Genomic DNA, 22,993 nt, shown 5'->3' on the forward strand with positions numbered 1-22,993 from the left:
GATTAGACAAGCATGTCCGCTTTCATTAAAAAGACAGAAACCAACTACAATAAAAACCAAACAAAAACACCAAACAGTTTATAGGCCTCAGGATTATGGAGAAAAACTTGAAAATGTGATGAAAGTGCACCCCTACAGGCAAAATAAATCCATTATTTAAGAAAACCAAAACAAAAAAACCCCATGATTTTTAAACTAATCCCATTTGCTTTTAATGCCTGACTTGTGATTTCTGAATACAAGTTTTGCAAAACTGGCTCCCTCAGCGAAAAATACCTTCAGCATCCTCACATAAATGTTTGTAAAGCGCTGGTGTTGTTCGTAGGACAGTGAGTGGTAAAAGAAACATCATGGACATAGGGAGAAGTCCATCCTGAATTTACACCTGTAAAATACTACTAAAATCAATAAGATTGGATAGGCATACCTGAGGGCAGATTTTGGCCCATAATCTTGAGGAGTAAATCAGTTACAATGACTGTAGTAAAACGAGACCAATGAACATTTGAAAGACAAAAACAGTGTTGCAACTCTCATAATTTTATTGCAAGTGACATATTTGTTGGGGTTTTTTTAAACTCCAGCTCATGGATTCATGTGATTATACAAAATAGCTTTAATTTTTTTTTTTAAATAAAGACTATTTCTATCCCTCATGATTGCAGAAAAAAAGTGCTAAACATAACCTGTAGGGGCTTAAACATGAGAAGAAAAATCAAAAGAACCGGGATTTATTATCTTTTTAAATATAATTTTAAAGCCAATCTCATGAGGACCTGACTCATGATTTTGGACTGCTTATATGTGAAAGATTACTGTAATCAGGAAGAGCCCAATTATGTGATCCTTATAGCCAATAGTACCTTACTGTATGAAAGTCCCATTGAAATCAATGGGCCTATATATGTATACAGTATAAGGATAGCACAATTAGGCCCATAATAAATTTATGCTTGAAAATATGAGCTGAGAAAAGCATAATGAAGTCAATTACTGCTTAGAAAACCTATTGTGGGAAAAAAATGGGGTAGTAATTAAAGAGCTATAAGAGGATGATATTACTACAATTTGTAGTATGAGGCAAAGTCTGTATTCAAGCAGAAGAGGCAAAAGTGGTATATAAATGAATGAAGAGGGTATGTTAAATATTTAAAATGTATCAAAATAAATTATTTATATGATCAAAACTTGAAACAAATAAAACAGCAAAAGTTGAAGATTTTGAAATTAGAAGAAAAAAGTGTAGACTGATTTATGCGAAAGATAAAATTTACATGAATTCTATAACAAAAGAGGATATTAGTGAATTTGTGAGAGAGCTACAAGTATTTCTAAAAACAGGAAAAGCCACTCTGGGATGTGCAGTAGTAGTCTATTGGTTTCTATCTGTGGTGCATTCTGAGGATATGTCTTCACTACAAGCACTACAGTTATGCAGCTGTAGCGCTGTAGCTGGATCTACCATAGGGTTGCCAACCCTCAGGGATTATTTTGGAGTATCTAGAAATCTCCAGGAATATGTCCAACCCAAATTGGCAACCCTGGACAGTGCATAACATTTTTTACAGTCCTGAGTGGTGTAGCTAAGTCACCTTGGTTTTATATGTAGACCATGCCTGAGACATGAGACCAAATGTTTACTGCCTTCAACCACTAGGGAAGTGCACCAATGGCTTATTAAAGCAATTCTGAATCCAAACCTCTCCTAAATTTAAGGGGGTTTAGGTTTGGGACTTTGGTTTAGGTGAATCCCCGAGGTGCACTCCCAATGACCCACCATCCCATTCACAGGGATAACATAATTTAGCCCTAAAATTCCCATAGCACATTTTGTTAAAATAGATGTTTATACCAGTGTCCTTGGCCAACAATTCTCTCCTATCTACTGTTGCATAGCCTGCTGTGTGGTGGTAATTCACTGTTGCACTCCACATGTAGCTGCATTTCAGTGTAGATGTATGTATATAAAGCAAAATCCTGAAATCCTTATTTTGGATTTTACTCAATCCTTATTCAGGCAAACTCTTTTAAGTATAAAATTAACTAAAAATGAGTTAGAACATCAATATTTGGTTTATAATTAATAGAGTGTATTGGTAGCTTTTAGGATCAAAGGAGCCATATAAATGTAAGATTTCTTGATGATAATATATGAATGTTGATAACATTTTTTTATTTTTCTGTCAGGAAACAAGAACAAATTATGAGATTTTTAAATTCTGGAATTGCTCTGCTGGAATTGAGTGAGTTTGTCTCTATATATTTTAATTAAAAAAAAAGTCCTTTTTACCTATGCGAGGAGTCTGAAAGTTCATGATTTTTAAGGAAAAGCTCCCATTGAGAAGCCACTGGCTTAGTCTTTTGTGCTACTGGAGTTCTGTTGCTGACTTCCTACTTCCTACTACCTTTACATGCAGTCCAGGGCTGAACTTGGCAAGACAGCAGTTCCAAATGCTCTAAATCAAATTTGTTCAACTGTTTGTCAATATATCCACTCATCCAGTTGGTTCCACAGAAACATTCCAAAGTGTGAAAGCTCTGGGTCATTATTTAAAAACAGAAAAATCATGTGATCTATGACAGAAACACTATTCTAGCCATAAGTAGTTTAAAGAGACAAAGTGGGTAAGGTAATATCTTTTATTGGATCATCTTCAGTTGGTGAGAGTGACAAGCTTTCGAGCTTACACCAGCAGAAGTTGGTCAAATAAAAGATATTACCTCACCCACCCTGTCTCTCTAATATCCTGGGACCAACACGGCTACAACAACACTGCATATAAGTAGTTTAACAAATTTTACTATACAAAGTCCTGTATATACATGTATACGTAAATGTAGAGGCAAAAAATACACAGGTAGATATGATGGAGATATATATCCTCATCCAGCTTTGTATATCTGAAGTTCTTAGCTAATCTAAAAAAAATCCCATTAACTCTAGTTCAAATTTTCCAGGTTATCTTCTTCATCTTTAATATACCATTTGTCTGAATGTGACTATGACTTACTGAGGGATTCTTTCAGTTATTATTCTGTACGCCTACTCAGTATTTATTCAAAGAGAACATTTCTTTTTCTGAACCTTAATACACAAAGGAAAAATATGAATAATGAAAAAGCCAGAGATTAAAGTAAATCAGTCTAATTGTATTATTATTATTTTTTTTTTTTTGCAGATCTTAATGAAAGAAAAAAGGTATAAAGCTTAATGAGCATTACAGCAGAACACGTAGGACTGCCTACTGCTATTCATTTCCAAGCAGGACTGCTCACTGAATATAATGATGAGACAAGAGATGGGTGCAAGTGTGTAACTTTTTCACTCATTCTGTGTGATAAAAGAGTAATTAAAACAATTTTTGGTAGATATTAAAATTTCATGGGGTTCAGTTCAGATTCAGATTATTCAAATAAACTAAAAATATAATGTTTTCATTGTGTTGTATAGACTGTGCAATAGCAAGAAATGTAAAACAACATAAAGAGAATGTTAGTTCTCTCATAAGTCATCCCTATATGTGGTGGCAGGTTAAAATGTTTGGCTGACCTGCTAAAACTGTGAGTTACCTTTCTCCAGTCACCATAAACTGTACATTAAAATTAAGTACAGTATCTGGCAGGATGAATCACCCGTAATTGGATATTAACCACAAGCATGTGTAACTGTTAATGAGTGAGAGGAAGGTGAACAGGAGCTACAAGATATAAATGGATAGTAATTACATATTTCTATTAAAACGCTATTGATTAGCAGTAATCTAAAAAGAGGATATTATACAATTCTCTGAAGATTTTCATGTTCTGTTTCTAATTTCACAGGTGAAAACAATATCTTTTCATTATGATAATTTAGCTAGCCTTATAGGTGACTCCATATTTCTAAAGAATTGTTACTTATGTCTTCTTCTTCTTGTCATCGGAGCTCAGTGTTCAGGTTCCATAACTAGAGGATAGTTTCTGTATCAAGGGAATCTATACATTGTAAACCACACTCCAAAGGTCAAATTGGGCACTCTTCCACCACATGAGTTATAGTCTGCAATGCTGCCTCAGTCAGAGCATGGAGAGGAAACCAGGCCCATCCAGTGCACCGTTTTAGCAACTCTGGATGAGCCAGAGAGTGTCCTGTTGACCCTGGTCCAGGATCTACAATCAAGTAGAAAAGAAGGCAGGTGCAGTGATGGTCTCCTGAATTTACTTAGTGTGTTAGACTCACTTTCCCACCACTGCTTCCACTCTATAAAAATGTAGTTTTCAGTTTCCTTGTGTCATTGATCATAGGGACACCAGTGTTGTGAAATGAAACAGAGCAGAGTGATAACAGATCCCAGAACCCTCCCAGAACCGATGAGCCTGTAACCCTCCCTATGCAAATCAAACAACAGATCCAAAATTTATATTATGCCTAGCAGGCACTTGCCTCTCCTGGCATCTGTCAACCAGGATTTACCTCAGAAGTAAACGATACAGATAAAGTAAACCACAAACTATTTATTAAACAAAGAACCAAAGATACACACACAGAGCATTAAGCTCAGGATCCAAAGGTTGGCAGTTTTGAGTAATAGCAAATAGACTAAGCAGTCTTTAATTCATGCCTTCTGTCTCTCTAAGGTGGGATAAGGTGAGTACACGAGGATCAGGTGAGATGAGAGGATCCAGGAAACGGGGCACAGGAGACAGGACAAGAACCGAAGATCAAGAACACAGGAATCGATGAGGACACACTGAAACCGGGAACCACAATGAAGACAAAGACACTGGCTGGAACCACAATGACGGAACACTGGAACTGGACTGGAACCATGATGAAGGAGTAACAAAGGTAAGTCTGTGATGTAACAAGGAAAACACACGCAGTTGTCTGTGGGCTGCCACCTGGGAGGACAGCATCCATCCAAGGTCACCAAACGTCTTAAGTAACACCAGTCCAGCTAATCAGAGCGCTTTTCTTTACCGCTTTTGCACACAGCACTCTGTTTCTTTTCACATAGTACTGCAGTGTTTTTCCACATGGCACTCAACTTTGTGCACAAGGCTCTTAACTTTATGCACACGGCACTTAACTTTGTGCACGCGGTACTAAAGATTCAGCTAACGCACGTGAGACCTATCAAATCCTTAGACTGTACACTCATATGCCAAGTACAAATCAATGATCATCCAAGCTCAGGGAGGAGGGGAAATTCTTAACATGGGAGCTCAAGTAACACTAGTGCTCTTCTCCAGGAGTGCATGAGCAGCTGTGGCAAAGGGATGTCAAGAGATTAACCAGGGTATCACACCTTAGTCTGCAGTTGGATTCCTCCCCTGAATAAGAGCAGACCATCTAATTGATGCTGCATGTTGTTTCCTATCTGAAAATGGGTCATCAATTAATCAGAGATATAATAGGTTGGTATCATCTGTTATAGCTGTGCAGGCAGACTTAACAGCAATGGCATCTCAAAGATCTGGTGGAGCTATGTGTACTAGCACACACAGAATTGAAGTTAGTGTATAAACCAAGCAACCGCTACTAATATGAGTAGCCAAATTCAGTTCCATGTCAACAAGTGTGTCAATAGTGTCCCTGAACCTCAAAATTGGAACAAGTACCAGGCCAGTACACGCGTACAAAGGACCAAAGTGTCTGATCCCTTGGAGGTTCCTGATAGTTTTCATATCAAGGCAGTACTAGAAGAGAACTTCATTTCCAAGTATCCCAGGTCAGGTTGGTATGTCAGACTATGATTGAGTTTTACTCCCAGTTGGTTGGAATGGCAGTAACTATCCTTGTATATGAATCAAGATTGTTTAGATTGCTTAGATGTTTAAATGTTTTGGTTTCACTGAGAATTAGTCTCCATTGCTGGAAATAAGTGGTCAAAGTATCGATGTCTTGGCTGAGATTGCCTTCAATCTTATGGAAATCATTTCCAGTGTCTGCTGTACATATGTCATCAGCATACTCCTTGGCCTGCATTTCAGGAAGTTCAGACATGTATATGTTGAACAAAAAGAGAGCCAAAACTGACCCTTGTGGAGGGCCATTTGTGACATGCTCTGGGATCCAATGTGGACTGTGAAATTACTGTGCCCCCTTAACTCTCCTGCCCAGGCTATCTTCTACATCGCTATGCTAGTGAACAGCAGCACCGTCCAGGCTCTGTTCACTTAGTCATCATCATGCAGAGACACACTCAGCAACGTACTTGAAGGCTCTCAAAGGCACTCATGAACTGTACATAGAGAGACACCTGCAAATTCCTCTAGCCCCAGCCTTGCACCCCAGAAATGATCAGAATAAGCTCAAGTTCCTCATACCATCAAAGGGTGCAAATATGCACCAGCCTTTGTAACCTGAGTAGATTCCCCAAACTTCAATCAAAAACACACTGGCTTACATAAAACATTAAAATAAGTTTATTAACTATAGATAGATAGACAGATTTTAAATGATTATAAGTAGCATTGGCATAGAAGTTCTGATTTGGTTATAAAAGGAAATAAAAAGATAAAATTGCAGTCTAATTCCTAAACTTTATCAAGCTAAGACAAATTTGAAGTAATAAAGTTTCTCTTACCCAACAACCTGTGCTAACTGGTTCCAATTAGGACCACTCCCTCAGTTCAAACGTTTCTTTGTCTTCCAAATACTCTTGTGGCCTTCAATGTAGGTGGAGGAGGGAAAGTGAAGGGTGATGTCATTGTCCCTTATTTTATACTCTCCTCCATGTGCTGGAAAGATGCTTGCTGTGTCATGAAGGTTAGGTAGCCTGATGGTGTCTATGCTTAAGCAACTGTCTTTCACGTGAATTGTAAATCTCTTGTTTACAGCTCCCCTTCTGGTGAATGGCTGGTGATGGTTGCTTAACACTTTGCTGGATTTTGATCCCCCCTTTGTTGCTACTGCAGGGCCAGTCTGTGGGTGTTTCCCAAACTCATAACATGTTTCAGCAACAAACATATAGCAAAATCTCATAATTTCATATACAAGGATGATTCATATATTTCAACAGGACAGTAATGGTCAACAGATTATGATTTTTCCAATGATACCTCACAAGTCATACTTTGCACAGGATTTATCATAATTTTGTAAAAGTGGTGACCGTAATAGTGTAGATGGTCACAGCATTGCAGAGATATCTAAGGCAATTGATTTTCTTCCCAACTTCCAGGATGAAGTTTCAGTTACCAGTCAGTCTTGGCTGCACCACTTGTCTACAAAAAATAACATGCAACAGGTTGGCATCAACCCAACAGAGGAATTTTTAAACTAAGGATTGGGAGAAAGACAACAGGTATGGAGGAGCACATGGTTCAGACAGAGATATCCCTTAGGGTAGGATTTATTTAAAGGAATTCTCTATATCTTAGTAAAGAGAAGAGGATAAATGTTGATAAAGTAAAGGTAGGAACTGAAGCGAAACTGTCAAAAGAAAGAGTCCTGTTATACTACATCACATGAAGGCCAATAACTAAAAATTAACAAATTGCTTGTATACAAATGCTAGAAGTTTAAATGTTAATATGGGTGAACTAGAATGCCTGATATTAAATGAAGATGTTGATATGACAGGCATAACAGAAACTTGGTGGAATTATGATAATAAAGAGGACACGATAATACCAGGGTACCAAACATATAGGAATGACAGAATAGTTCACGCTGGTCACTCAAATATAGTAAAAATCTTAGATGAATCAAATAGTACCAGAGACTCTATGGACAGAAATTCCATGCTTGAATAATGAGAGTATAGCAATAGAAATATACTACTGATCACCTGGCGGTGGGCGGTGACGGTGATTGTGAAATGCTCAGGGAGAGTAGAGTAGAGAGTAGAGAGGCTACAGAAAACTCAATAATAATGTGGGATTTCAACCATTCCAACATTGATTGATTACATGTCACCTTAGGACGAGATGTTGAGATAAAATTCCTAGACAGCATTAATGACTGCTTCTTGGAGCATCTAGTTCTGGAACCCCCAAGGGGAAAGGCAATTCTTGATTTAGTCTTAAGTGGAGCACAGGATCTTGTTCAAGAGGTGTATATAACTGAACTGCTCACTAACAGCGACCATAATGCAATTAAATTTAATATCTTTGTAGGGGGGAAAATACCAAAGAAATACACCACAGTATTATTTAACTTCAAAAAGGGGAACTACACAAAAATGAGGAAGCTAATTAAATGGAAATTTAAAGGAACAGTCACAATGCCTGCAATCTGCATGGAAACTTTTTAAAAACACCATAATAGGGTCTTAAACTAAATATGGACCCCAAATTCTTTAAAAAATGGCAAGAGGACACAAAAAATGCCACCATGGCTAAACAACAAAGTAAAAGAGATGGTTAGAGGCAAAAAAAGACATCCTTTAATAACTGGAAGTCAAATTCTACTGAGGAAAATATGAGCATAAACACTGGCAAGTCAAGTGTAAAAATATAATTAGGCAGGCCAAAAAAGAATTTGAAGAGCAACTATCAAAAGACACAAAAACTAACAGTATTTATTTTTAAGTACCTCAAAAGCAGGAAGTCTGCCAAAGAGTCAGTGAGGCCATTGGACAATCAAATTGCTAAAGGAGCACTCAAGGAAGACAAGGCCATTGCAGCAAAGCTAAGTGAATTATTTGCACTGGTCCTCATTGCAAAAGATGTGAGGGAGAGTCCCAGATCTGAGCCATCCTTTTTAGGTAGCTAATCTGAGGAATTGTCCCAGTTTGAGGTATTAATAGAGGATATTTTGAACAAATTGATAAACTAAACAATAATAAATCACCAGGACCAGATGGCATTCACACAGGAGTTCTGAAGAAACTCAAATAAGAAATTGCGGAACTACCAATTGTGGTGAGTAACCTTAAATCAGTTTCTGTACCAGAACACCAGATAACAGAGGCTAGCTAATGTGACTCTAATTTTTTAAAAAGGCTCCAGAGGTGATCCTGGTAATTACGTTGGTAAGCCTACCAGGCAAATTGGTTGAAACAATAGTAAAGAACAGAATTATCAGACGCATGGATGAACATAATTTTGGAGGAAGGGTTGACATGGCTTTTGCAAAGAGAAATCATGCCTCACCAATCTACTAGAATTCTTTGAGAGAATCAACAAACATGTGGACAAGGGTGATCCAGTTGATATAGAGTACCTGGACTTCCAGAATGTCTTTGACAAGGTCCCTCACCCAAGGATCTTAAGCATAGTAAGCAATCATGGGTGAAGAGGGAAGGTCCTCTCATGCATCAGTTACTGGTTACAGTAACAGACAGGAAACAAATAGGAATAAATGGTCAGTTTTCACAATGGAAAGAGGTAAATAATGGTGTCCCCGAGGATCTATATTGGGACCAATGCTATTCAACGTATTCATAAATGATCTGGAAAAGGGGGTAAACAGTGAGGTGGCAAAGTTTACAGATGATATAAAATTACTCAAGTTAGTTAAGTCCAAAGCAGACTGCAAAGAGTCACAAAGGGATCTCACAAAATTGGGTGACAAGGCAACAAAATGGCAGATGAAATGCAATGTTGATAAGTGCAAAGTAATGCACACTGGAAAACATAATTCCAACTCTACATACAAAAAGATGGGGTCTAATTTAGCTGTTACCACTCAAGAAAGAGATCTTGGGCTCATCATGGATATGTCTCTGAAAATATCTGCTCAATGTGCAGTGGCAGTCAAAAAAGCTAACAAAATGTTAGGAACCATAAGGGAAAAGACAGATAATAAGACAGAAAATATCATAATGCCACTACAGAAATCTGTGGTATGCTCGCACACGGAATGCTGTATGCAGTTCTGGTTTGCCTCATCTAAAACAGATATATTAAAATTGAAAAAAGTACAGTGAATGGCAACAAAAATGATTAGAGGTACAGAAAATCTTCAATATGAGGAAAGATTAAAAAGACTGGCACTGCTGATCTTAGAAAAGAGACAAATAAGGGAGATATGATAGAGGGCTAGACAATTGTGAATCGTGTGGAGAAAGTGAACAAGGAAGTAATATTTACACCTTCACATAACACAAGAACCAGGGATCATCCTGAAGTTAATAAGCAGCATGTTTACAACAAACATAAGGAGGACTTCTTCACACAACGCAAGGTCAACATATGGAACTCATTGCTAGGGGATGTTTGAACGCCAAAAGTATAACTGGGTTAAAAAAGAATTAGATAAGTCCATGATGGATTGGTCCATGAATGGCTATTAGCAAAGATGGTTAGGTGCTCTGGGTGTCCCTACACTTATGACGGCCAGAAACTGCAGCTGGACAACAGGGGATGGATCATTCAATAGTTGCCCTGTTCTGTTCATTCCCTCTGAAGCATCTGGCACCGGTCACTGTTGGAAGACAGGATATTGAGTTAAATGGAACATTGTTCTGACCGAGTATGGCTATTCTTAGGTTCTTAACAAGGACTGTACAAACTTTCTTTCTTGTCTTAAATGTGTTTTCTATGACTTAAACCAAACAAAGTACCTGATCTTGAGTACATCATCCTTTCCTGAATTCACCCTGAATGAAAGGCATCTGAGGATTCACTACCTCATTAATCTGCATCAGAATTACGAACTCTCTCATTTTATAGGTAAAATACAGCAGAGTAATCAGTCACTAGCTCTTGGGTCTATCAATGATTTCTGTGGCTTGGGAACAGCTATGGCCTTTGCTCTGCACCGGACTTTTAGGATGCTACAATCCTGGGTACAGCAATTCAGAAATCTGAAGCAGCCAGCTTTTAGTAACTGGCCCAAAATGAGAGACAATTCATTATGGATGTTATCTAGATCAGGAGCCTGGTTAGACTGCAATTGATGTTTAACCAGGTCGAATCTTGATCAGTAAAAGGAGCCATCAGGTTTGTGGCCAAACTCAGAGCCTGCATCTTTAAGCAAACATCAGTTTTAACTATCTGGCTGAAAACTTTCTCCATCAGGAGCACTGCCATTGGCCACCATATGAGATGCAATAGAATTTTCTGGGGTGTTCTCTCTTGCCCAGACTAGAATCTCCTCTCAGTCTCTTAATGGCTTGCCAGGCTTTTGAGACTAGAATGTATGAAGTTCCATTTGGAGACAGTTTCTTTCACCACTCTTGTTTGGTTTGATCTAAAAAGTTAAAAAGGTCTCCACTTTTGTCAAAAGCCTCTTGTTCATTTCTGGTGGAATGAAATTCCTGACATAGTCTGGGTGCATGAGATAACCATCCAGAAATTAATTGTTGATGAAATCCCTGAGCTACAGATTTCAGTGACTTTAAACAAAATTCTTATACAATAAATGAAGAATTAATATTAAAAATAATGTAGGAAATAGTTCAACAAAAAAGAACTGATAACATGTGCAACAGCTGATTATTATGATTAAAAGGCTGAAGCTTAGAAAGGAAAAAAATCAGAGAGTGAGAAAAGTTAAAAAGGATATCACTTGGGATCCAAAGGAAATAACTTTTTAATGAGACTAGATGGACATATAAGAAAGAACAACAGAGCTTTAAGAGCCTTACTGAATGTAAATTGGCTTTATCTAGTGATTCTTCAAGTGAGATTACTTGCCTGAATAAACATTAATCACATGAATAAAGTTTGCAGGATCAGATCCTGGAAAAAAAACCCCACATAAAGCAATGAAAGCAAAGAAAATAATGAAAATCATGCATATTTTTAGAGTCTGTAAAACGAATGTTACCAATGAGAGTAAGCAAAGCACAATTTAACCTAGATGTGTTCAGCAAGAAAAGCTTTTGGTTTTGGAAATTTATCCAGACAAAACTTGTTCCCAGACTTTAATGAGGAAATATTTCAAAGATTGCTCCTTCAAAATATGTTTGTATATATGGTTATATATGAGTGCCAGGGCTCATGTGTATGCACAAAGACCTGTTTCACATGCAGAAATGAGTATTTGACAAAAACACTTTACACTTATATACATTAATTATGTCTCACAAAACTCATGTGAAATTGGTACTGTAAGGATTATTATACTGTACCTATTTTACAGATTTTGCAATGCAATTACCTGATTGCACATGCATATTGAATAAGTGCTGTTTATGTTTATATAAATATATATTGCAATAAATATAAACATAAATATATATGTATTATCTAGTGATATTCTATTAAAATGTAATTTTAAAAGCTCCTGAATTCCAGGACATTCTTCTTTCCCAGCTGTGATGGACCCCATTATTATAGTGGCATGGCAGGACTCTGTTTAAAGGTTGATCTTTTTAAGTCCTCTAAAATCTATATGCTTAGTTGGATCCCTTTGAAATTTGGTATGCCTCAGGAGGGTACAAGCTGATATTAGTGAACCAAATTTAGAGTCATCAGAGCTAGCGATTGTGGAGATATAAGCCCCAAACAAATAGCCAGGTGGTGGGAACCCCTGGCTCCAAGAAACCGCAGGCGGTGGAGGAACCCTTCAGCCCCCAGCCCCCATGGGCAGCAAGGGGACCCTGGAGTGACAAATAGTAGCAGGAGGGTCCCCGCCATGGGCAGCCATGGGCAGGAGGGACTCCAGAGCCCTGAGTCACCAAGGGGGAGCTCGGAGCCCCAGTGCTTGGGGGACTGGGCAGGTCGCAATTGCTGGACCCTTCCTCTCCCGCAGTGTGGCTAGGGCTCTCATTCTCCTCTCACCCCCATTATTTTTAGTAAAAGTCACTGACAGGTCACGGGCTTCCATGAATCTTTTTGTATTTTTAGTAAACTAAAAATAACCATGACAAAATCTTAGCCTTGCTAATGGCACATGGATATCAGGAATAAGGACTCACGGTTAGCCTGCTGATTTGCTAGGCAGCCTAACAAGCGCAGCTGGGCCCCAGTTGAGCTGCCTGATCGTTCAAACCACACAATTGTTTGAGGGGGATCAGCAGACCTGTTATTAAGACCAGCCGTAGGGTGCTGACTGCTCAAAGCATTCACCCACAGCTGCAATAGCTCCTTCAGCTGCTTGTTCCCAGTCTTGCTCTTGCCTTGGTCCCACCCTACCTCGTTCCAGGTAATATAGCTCTGGAGTTTGGCTCTCATTTCTCACTTTGGCTCTGGCCCTTAGCTCTGAGTCCAGGCTACCGACTCCTGCTCCATTCACTAGGTATGACCACCCCTATCCATGTCTCTGAGAATGAGGCAACCCATTTTCCCCACTGCTGTCTATCCAGAGCAGGATGTTTGACTCCATTGTAAGTTGTCTCCATGATGGCAGCATCTTTTTCAATTGTCCTGTGATAGGTATTTCTTTATGCTCCATGCCATCTCTTCCTTACAGGTGACATCCAGTCTAAGACTTACTTTGTGCTTCTGTCAGGGGTAGCCTGATGATGCGGCCAAACCACCATAGCTGACTGTCTACTTTTGGAGTCCACAGTCTGCTGACTTGTGCAGTACAACACTTCCACATTGATTACACAATCTCTCCAATGAATTCCCAAGTTGTTTCTTAATGCTGGTGGAATGCATTGAGCTTTGTAGCCTGATTTTCAGTGTATTATTTATTTAATAGGGTTATAGGCCAATTGCTTGGATTAGAAGGTTCTTGTCCCTGAATCAGGCTCCAGAAAAGTTTTATAGGGACCCCCAAGGTTTACAAAAGGAAGATTCTTAATGATAACCAAATTTGTATAATTTTATAAGTTTTTTTAAGATAACATAAAATGATAGACAAATAATTGATATAAAGAAAATGAACAATCAAATGGATAACGGATAATACAATCTTAATCTTTAGAGACTCATATGGTATATATATTTCTACAATATACTTTGGATTAATATACTCACACCTTTCCCTGATGATTTGGTTGAGAGAAATGTCTGGTTCCTCAACTCTTGAGTAGAGGGTGGAGTAAGCACGGCTAGAGAGCTAAGAACTATAAACTAAGACTACAAATAAGACTATAAAACGAAGAAGGAAAATCTTAACACAAACTAAAGAAACTTCAGGCAAGAGAAGATGACGATCGCACCAAATAGCACGATCTTCCCCTTCTTATACCCCAAGAATATGGGTCCTCCTTCTAAGTCCATACTTGGATTTTCCCCCTCCAAACTATTAGGGTACACATATTCTATAGGCTGGCAGGTTCGTGCGTATTATTGACGTATCCATATCCTTTCCAGGTGGTCTTTTTATCTCAACTTTATTATTTCTGGACCTTTGTGGGTTCTGTGGTGGATTTGTAAAATTTCTTGGGGCGTAACCTGTGACAGCCCCCTCCCCTGTTTAATGTTTCCTGACTTATCTAGGGTAAAGGTTCTAAATATATGTATGCTAGCTGTGTTTCATACAGGATGTGACCTGTAAGATGTCTTGCATTACAGCAAAATATATAGATTTATAACTCTATTAATTAAACAATCATACTTAAATCTATAACAAAAGATATATATCTATGATACAAGCAAGCAGGCTAGTCCTATGGGCTACAGCTTCTTGTTCTATACGTCCTCCATTTGCCATGTTTCTGAGGCATACAATAGTGTTGGAAGGACAATAGCATTGTACAATCTCATTTTAGTGTGTAGATGTATCGTCTTACTCTCCCAGATGTTTGACAAATGAGAAAATGATCCATTGGGTTTACTGATTCTTGCCTGCATAGGCTGCGGAATGGGGTGGGCCACCCGGGCAATGGCCTGACCAACTTTTAGCAGGGTATGGCATTTGCCTTACTCTGATTTTTCGTAGCAATAGCTGGGAGCAACATAGCTTGCTTGGCTCCTCTTCCTCCCTCCTCTTCCCTTACCAGCCAGGACTTGGAGCAATGCAATTACTTTGCTTGCTCCTCTGTCTCCCTCCCCTCACTGGCCTAGTCTTTGCTCAGCCAATAAGAATGCAGCGTGTGACAGAGTCAATAGCAGGGCTGGGAGCCTCTCAGCACTTTTTGATCTTGAAAAAACAAACAGGCTCAGCTGGTGGAAGCAAGGCAAGCTCACAGGAGGATCTGTGCTTAGTCTGAAGATGTTGCAGATTTCACCATGATCTGCCCCTCACCTTCACATTGACATGTTAAATAGACAGGAACAAGCTCCTTGTGACACCAATAGACACAGCACAATAGCAGCAGCCCCTTCCCCTCCTGAGCAGCAGCCCCAGGCACATTCAGATGATAATTATCCTCACAGACAGCCCAGCTCTGGAAGTTTCAGGCTGAAAGAGCAGCACTGAAGAATAAATGATCACCTGGACTCTGTCCCTGCTGTGAAGAAATAAGTAAATGCTATCACACCACAAATATTGTTTAAATTACACTTAAAACTTTCTTATTTTTTCCAATGCTCTAATTTTTTAGTGAATAGCAGTACCTCAGTGTGGCCATTTATTCTGCTATTTAATCCCACTTGTGAGAATCTTTCCTTTGCCTACAATGGGCTTTGGTTGGGTCAGGTTACCAGGTAGGTTTACACAGGCTGTTACATACAAATGCTGTAAATACCTTGATCTTACCAAATCTCCCCAGGATTGCACTTTTCTAGGACCTTTTCCCCAGAATACCTTCTGAGGAGTTGCTGGTCCTTTGTATGTATGTCCATTCTGTAGCTGTTTGGCAATTGACTGATCTTTGACTACTGGTAGTAGATATGTCAATGGCCTGTGATGGTATTTTAAATGGTGGGTTCTGAGTTATTACAGAGAATTCTTTCTTGGGTGTCTGGCTAGTGAGTCTTGCCCACATGCTCGGGGTTTAACTGATTGCCATATTTGGGGGTGGGAAGGAATTTTCCCCCCAGGGCAGATTGGCAAAGGCTCTGGGGTTTTTTTGCCTTCCTCTGTAGCATGGGGCATGGCTGACTTGCTGGTGGATTCTCTGTATCTTAAAGTTTTTAATCCATGATTTGAGGACTTTAATAATTCAGTCACAGGTTAGTGGTTTATTACAGGAGAGGGTGGGTGTGGTTTTGTGGCCTGCATTGTGCAGGAGGTCAGACTAGATGATCATATTGGTCCCTTCTGACTTTAGAGTCTATGAGCTGTTCGCAACTAAAAGTGCCAACTCCCCCACCCCCTAAACACAAAGTACTATTTATGAATGACCTCTGCACCTCTCTTATGCTCAGTTTTTATATAATTTAACAAGGGAAAATTGCAAAATATTCCTTCTCCCTCTGTCACTAGTCTAAAGTATGTAGGATTAATATTTAATCAGCATCAGTTCTCCACTGTCTGAAGAGATACCTACAGTATGTAACTGAAAGTATGCTGGATGCAAACATTCAAAGGTTGTTAGAAGGGGCCTATAGCATTAGAATAAAAATAGAAGATTTGAAAATTTGGGTATTTGTTAAATTGGCCACTAAATGGATTTAACTTACAATATGCAATTGGAAAATGCACAGCCTATCTATCTTAAGGTGTTATTTATCTTAGCAGTCTTATTTGGAAAGACTCAATTTTATATATGTTTTTTTAAAGCACGAGCATGCTTTAATGTTAAAGCATGCTTTCTTGTGTCCAATATTCCCCTTTAAAGAGGGACTCCGACAAAGATATATTGTATAACCAGGAAGCTAGTGGTCATACTCATGGGCAGTTGGTTAAGTTTACTCTCAGGGAGGCAAGCTCCCCATCCTGTCTCTTACGCCTGTGGTCCTGCCCGTTCCAAGCCCTGTCCCCTCCCAAGATCAGTTCCCTCCCCACTCGCTGGAATTGCAGCATGCATCACTCCTGGCCTTCCTCCTCCTCCCCTCCCCACTCTGTCACTCACCGCATCCCTCCTCTGCCCGCCCCCCTCCACACACCTCCCTTCCCCTGAGGCCCCACCCCAGCTCACATTCTCCACCCCTCTCCCAGATGAGCTGCATCACCTGTGCAATCTTTTTGTAGATGTCCATGTTTCTCTGACTGATCCGTAGCACAGCCTCTTCTCCCCACAGATCCAAGAAATCCAATACTTCCTAACTACTCCGGGCAGGAGCACATCTACTGCTTGGAACCAGCATAGTCAGTAGTGCAGTTGCACACAACCAGGGAGAGTTGCTAGGAGTGATCATCAAGCTGGTCAATCAGGAAAAGGCATTTAAAAAAAAGGACCAGAGTGGTCATTGACAGGCATTGTGAGACAGCTGCTGAAGACCTGGGAGTTACAGTGGATAAGAAGCTGGATATGAGTCAGCAGTGTGCCCTGGTTGCCAAGAAGGCTAATAGCATATTGTAGGCTAATGACATTAGTAGGAGCATTGCCAGCAGATCGAGGGAAGTGATTATTCCCCTCTATTCGGCATTGGTGAGGCCGCATTTGGAGTTTTGTGTCCAGTTTTGGGCCCCCCACCACAAAAAGGATGTGGACAAGTTGGAGAGAGTCCAGCAGAGGGCAACAAAATTATTAGGGGGCTGGAGCACAAGACTTATGAGGAGAGGCTGAGGGAACTAGGCTTGTTTAGTCTGCAGAAGAGAAGAATGAGGGGGGATTTGATAGCAGCCTTTAACTACCTGAAAGGGGGTTCCAGGGAGGATGGAGCTAGGCTGTTCTCGGTAGTGGCAGATGACAGAACAAGGAGCAACGGTCTCAAGTTGCAGTGGGGGAGGTCTAGGTTGGACATTAGGAAAAAGTTTTTCACTAGGAGGGTGGTGAAGCACTGGAATGGGTTACCTAGAGAGGTGGTGGAATCTCCATCTTTAGAGGTTTTTAAGCTGTGGTTTTTAAGTCCTGCTTTGAGATGACCTCCTGAGGTCTCTTCCAACTCTAATATTCTATGATTCTAACTGTTTGTGTCAACACAAGTCATACATTGTTTACACTTGCACTGTGTCAACCTCCAGTAGGCTGACCACAGATCAATGCCATTTGGAGAGGTGGTGTTACTGCATCATTGAAACTGGGTGCTTATGTTAGTCGGAGACAAATTTGAGTCTAGACACGTGCACAGATCATAATTTTACTTGCATCGACCTACAGTGACCTAACTCTGTAGTGTGGGCCAGGCCTAATTTTGTGGATATAGGGCCTGATCCAAAACTTACTGGACTATTTCCATTGACTTAGTGGGTTTTGGATCAGGCTCATAATCCATTTTAGTTATTATCTGTGGAGGGTTAATTTTGTTTTGTGAGAAAAGGGCCCCATATATACTCAATGGCACATAAAGAGGTGATATACAAAGGAGTGTAAGGGCTTGTCTTCACACAAAGTTTGCACTGTTTAATTATACTGGTAGTATAACCAACCTACCCCCAATGTCCTCGTGTGGACACAGTTATATAGATATAAAGGTGCTTTATGCCATTATAGTTATTTCTATAAAGGGTGGGGAATAGGGTAGACTGGTATAAGTCAACTGATTTATACTGATATAACTGCATCCACATTAGGATTTGTACCACTATACCTATTTTGGTAAAAAAATCATAGCCCTAACCAACATAGTTATACTGTTACAAAGACTGCATGTGGAACAGACCTAAGTTAAACATTATTCAGTGTGTGTTAGAAGGCCAAAAGTAGTATAAGGGGGTATAACATATACTCTTGGCAGGTGACAAAGATTTAAATATCATCAGTTTAAATTTAAACTTATTTCTAAATTTGCCCACAGTCATAAAAACTTTTATTTTTGCCAATATTAATCTATAAATGTAAAGGCTGAAAACATCAGCTTTCCACAGATTCCCCCTTATGCCTTGATAATGTTCAATGATTAATTAACCATTCCTCTATTAACAAAACCAACTAACATTTCTGAAGTGGGAAAGAAGTCTGAATTATTTTAAAAAAAACCCACCACAACTTCAAAAAATCAGAAAACAGAAAATAAAAGCGAAAAGACTCATTTTTCGTGGTTTTAAAATTTAAGATAGCAACTTCTTTTTATGAAAAGATCAAATTGTTTTTATGTATAATTTATTGGACCAACAAAATTATTTCTCATTCTACAATTTTTAATCCCTCAGCATGATTTTTAAATATCTTGATGGTAATTTTTCCAAACAAACATTTTCAGAATGTCTGCAATTATAGGCACAATCAATGACTGCCTGCACTAGTAATTTTCTTGTCCATGGCAATACATTTCTCCTTTCTTTAAGTAAATATTGTTCTTATTTAGAATTATGATTTTTTCAGATGTTGGCAGATTACAAAACACTCTCTGACCCTCTAAAGTCTAGGCACAACAGTGACAGTGATTGACTTGATGGTGCCTTAAAACAGGAAGCATGTTTCTTGTCTCATAATTCTCTGTTTTTAGATCAGTGTAACTTCATTGACTTCAATGGAGTTACTTCTGATTTACCCTGATGTAAGAGTATAGTAGCCAGTGAGTTATAGAGTAAGTTTCCCAGGAAGTGTAAAGATGCCACAGTTCCTGTACATTCTTTATGCAGACTTTTGTTTCCTGGGACACTGCCTGTGGGGACAGAAACAAAGCAGTCCAGGGAGGGGCAGTCACAGGCCACAGCTACACAGAGCAGTAGGGGGTTTTGTTGCCTCATTGCTGTATATAGTCTGGTTCCAAATAAAGGGTTTATTATGACACCAGTCTGCTCATCAGTAAAGTAATCCTAAGAAGCAGCAGGACTGTTGCCCAGGGGGTCAGTTTGTGTATGTCACATGGGCATCACTGGGAATTTTAGGTGAATTTAATGTCTCAATTCTTAGGGTATCTAAAGGTTGGGAGTTCAATTTAGCAGTCTTAGGAGTCTCTGTCTCTCCCACATAACTTTCCTTCTCCCAACAGGTCCTCCCCTAATCTGCAGGAGTTTTTCTAAGGAGGTGGCCAATGGCCAGAAATTCCCACCCTTCTGTTATGTTTCCCCTCTGCAATCTGGACTGGTGTGTAGCTGTGTCACCCCGATCCCTCACTTCTGGGCCCTGACTCATTTGGCTTCGCTGCGTGAACAACCCACTCCTGGTTCAGCCCATGCTCAGCTTCCTACGAGTAATCGATCCCTGGTCCAGTAAAGGAGCACTTCTGGCCAACCGCTCATGGGATTGACCCCCAGAAAACACCCCAGTCCCAGATGCAACCCTGGGAGCTGCTATTTTACAGGACCAGGGATCGATTACTCGTAGGAAGCATCCTGCAAGTTCATTTACATTTGTCCATCAGTTTATGAAAGAAATTGATATGCACCAGCTCTGTCACTCTAAGTGAAGTCTCTACATGCACTCAATCCACATGCACTGGTTTAGATGAAACAAACAAATAATTTTATTGACTACAGCAAGATTTTAATTTATCCTAAATCAGATTAATATGAATCAAGAGATTAGATCACAATTAACTAAAAGGTAACTTGCATCCTAAACTAGACTTAATATTTCAATAGCTTTTCAGTCTGTGATGTCATCTTACCCACAAGCTGGCTGAGATGCCTCTTGGAGCCAGGACCCTCCCGCTTTTTCCGTGGGCAATTATCAGTGTCCTTGATGTTGCTATGTAGATGGACTCCAGAAACAAAGATGCCTCTCTCTTTTAACAACTTTTCTCAACACCTCCTGGGGTCAGGTTATCGGCCACATCCAGCAATGGGCATGATTTCCCTCACTTAACTCAAATGAGTGTCGCCTTATCAGGTGCTCAGGCCAGTCCATTGTTCCTGTATTCATGCCTCTGCGAGGCATGGACCCTCATCTTTGTGTTTGTCTGCATCTATTCAAGCCATGGGAGACACACATTTGGGGATATTTCATAGCAGACTTTCATATCTGTACATATGTATGACATTGCAGGAAACATGCTACCATAACAATAATGTTCAGTACGTCATGAGCATTCCAAAAACACCTTACATGACATACTTTGCATTAGATAATACACAGTTATACTATTTGGATAAACATGAATGATACATAAATCACACCATAAGGATGTATAGGGGGGTACAATGTGTCACGCACCCTCTGGCATTTTCAGGGAGAAATAAAAAGCTGGTCCATCCTTCCTGTGGTGTCTTCAGGGGATATCTCCAGCAATCCAAAGGCAGCTGTAATTTATACCTTACTGGGAGGTGCTCAGATACTATGGTGATGATGACCATATAGAATAGAAAGGAGAGTACACCTGGATATCCATGGCCCCAATGACCTTTCCAGCAGCTTGGGATTGACAGTGTGTAGGGATGTTCCATCCACACACCATTTTTCTTAGCCACACCACGTGCATATAGGAACCTTTAGAGGGGTAGTATAGAGGCTAACATAGTAGCTCTCTGTTACCTGATGATTCAGCTGTACAAGGGGAATGCTCAGGGGAACAGATCCATTGCCTTTATGGTTGATTTGTGCCCTTGCAGCTGGAGCAGAGCCCAGGATCTGATCCATTCCTCCTACTCCTGCACATTTAAGTAATCTCTTTCTCCTTTAAATGTACTCCTTTAAAAATATTAGTATATCATGATCATATCTCAACACAATCTTTGTTTAGCCTAGCTATCATATTTATCTCTTTTAATCTTTCATCAAAATCCAATCTTTCCAAAGCAATAATTATTTTGCTCTCTTCTCCGAACATCCTCCAATTTATCAAGAATTTTATTGTAATGTATTGCTTAGAATTGAATGGACTGTCTTGCTTCCACTGTTTCATCAAATGACCATATAATGGCTATTCAAAGTGGTGTATGTGAAAGGCATTGGTGGTCTGGAGTCTGTGGTGTACATGTGTTCATGTCATTATGTTAATCTGTACCCCAGCAGTGCCAGCATAGAGGCCAAGACTGAATAGATATTGAGAGTAAAATGCCCTGTCTTCCCTAGAAGTTGTCACTATCCGTCAAGGTTCAGGCACACTGAAGGATAGTGAGGGAAAACTTGAACTTGCCAGTGCCTATGTTGCACATGTTCTGTTGATAATAAAGGTTTATGAGCACTACATTAACATTAAAGATTAATAAAAACTGAAATGGCATTATTTTTATTATGGTGGTACCTAGAGGCACCAACCAAAGTCAGGTTCCTGTTGTGCTAGTGACTATACAATAACAATATCAAGCTCTTATATGTAGCATTTTTCATGAGTAGATCTCAAAGTGCTTTACAAAGAGAGGCAATTATCATTATCTACATTTTACAGATGGGGAAACTGAATCACAGAGATGAAATAAATAGCCTAAGGTATCCCAGCAGACCAAAGCTAAGACTAGAATCTGGGTCTCAGTTCAGTGCCCTATCCCTTAGGTTATACTGCCTGAGGGATATGTGTAAGTACATAGTAAGAAAGAGTCCCTGCCCCAAAGAGCTTACTTTCTAAATAGACAAGACAGATACAAGTTGCAAGAAAGAAACTATTATTATCCACATTGAACAGATGTGTAGCTAAGGCAAAGAAAGAGTAAATGCCTTGCCCAGTGTCACACTGGAAGTCTGGTGGGACTCAGTTCTCTGAAGTCCTTATCCAATGCCTTAACCACAAAACCATTCTCTCTCTCAAAACCATCTTCTTGCTACACCTCCTTGTCGCTGTCCTGTTTATTCCTAACTGAAATGGATTATATTTTGAAAGAATGATAGTGTCTAAAAGAAATATACCAAAGACTTGCTTTAGGTAGACATCATTATCAGCGATCCCTTGTGATAGAGGATGATCTCTTTCACAGGTTTTGTTTTATGTTGGTACTTTGGTGACTGAGAAGTCCGATCCTTGACCCACAGATCCATTGGCAGATGTTGCAGATGGTGTTGGAAGGCAAGGTTGGGCTTGATTGCTACATGACAATTGTCTGCCCTTTCTTTTTGGATGTTTTTCTGAGACCAAGGCGAGACGATTTTCTCAAAAAGTGGTCATTCCTTTTTGGACAAGTCTTCTCCATTTTGCCTTGTTTTGGGTGACTGTCTTCCAGTGTGTGATTTTGATGCTACATCTTTTGATGTTTGTCTTGAGTGTCTTTAAAGCGTTTCTTTTGGCCTCCCCATTTCCATTCTCTTTTAGTGAGTTGGGCATACAACAATTGTTTTGGTAGGCATGCATCAGACATACACACACACTGCCCTCTCCACCTCAGCTGATGCTGAATAATCAGGCCTCAACACTAAAAATG

Source organism: Emydura macquarii, unplaced genomic scaffold (assembly GCF_026122565.2).
Source record: "Emydura macquarii macquarii isolate MOO-44397 ecotype Brisbane River unplaced genomic scaffold, CSIRO-AGI_Emac_v2 contig_2897, whole genome shotgun sequence".
NCBI classification, from domain to species: Eukaryota; Metazoa; Chordata; order Testudines; family Chelidae; genus Emydura; species Emydura macquarii.